The sequence below is a fragment of the Octopus sinensis genome, unplaced genomic scaffold (genome assembly GCF_006345805.1).
Source record: "Octopus sinensis unplaced genomic scaffold, ASM634580v1 Contig12411, whole genome shotgun sequence".
NCBI lineage: Eukaryota > Metazoa > Mollusca > Cephalopoda > Octopoda > Octopodidae > Octopus > Octopus sinensis.
In genome coordinates this window covers 39,390-40,000 of record NW_021832598.1, presented here as the reverse complement: position 1 = coordinate 40,000, position 611 = coordinate 39,390, and positions in this window count along the sequence as shown.

Genomic DNA, 611 nt, shown 5'->3' with positions numbered 1-611 from the left:
AAAAAGAAAGAAAGTGAGAGAAATAATGAGAAACGAAGAAAAAAAAAGATGGAAGGAACTATTAAAATATTAATTAGTCAATTTATATTTAAAGTTCTCTTTGGTGTACGATCGATATAAATATGGCTATTACTTTCGATAGTACTGAAGAGCAAAAATGATAACTATGTATATACTGGCATGTATATATATGTATATATATATATATATATATATATATATATATATATATATATATATATATATATATATGGCTGTATTGATATATTGATATCATGGAGGTACATCACGGGTGCATAAAATAATAAAATACTTTGAGCAAGATAATAAAATACATTTTTTGTGTTTTTATTTATGTTGTTGCCCTTAATTTTGTTTGCTCTATGCATTAACGATTATGATGAGGTTGGTGACGATGACGAAGACGATGTTGATGATAATGGGTTGGTGTTGATGATGATGATGGCGATGATGCTGCGGCTGCCACTGACGATCATAATTATGGTGATGGAAATAATGGTGAGGACTAACCATGTGTGTCGAGTGTGAAACATCAACATGTTTATTAGCAGTGCTAGGTCTTTCATTAATTAAAAAAAGAATTGAAAGCT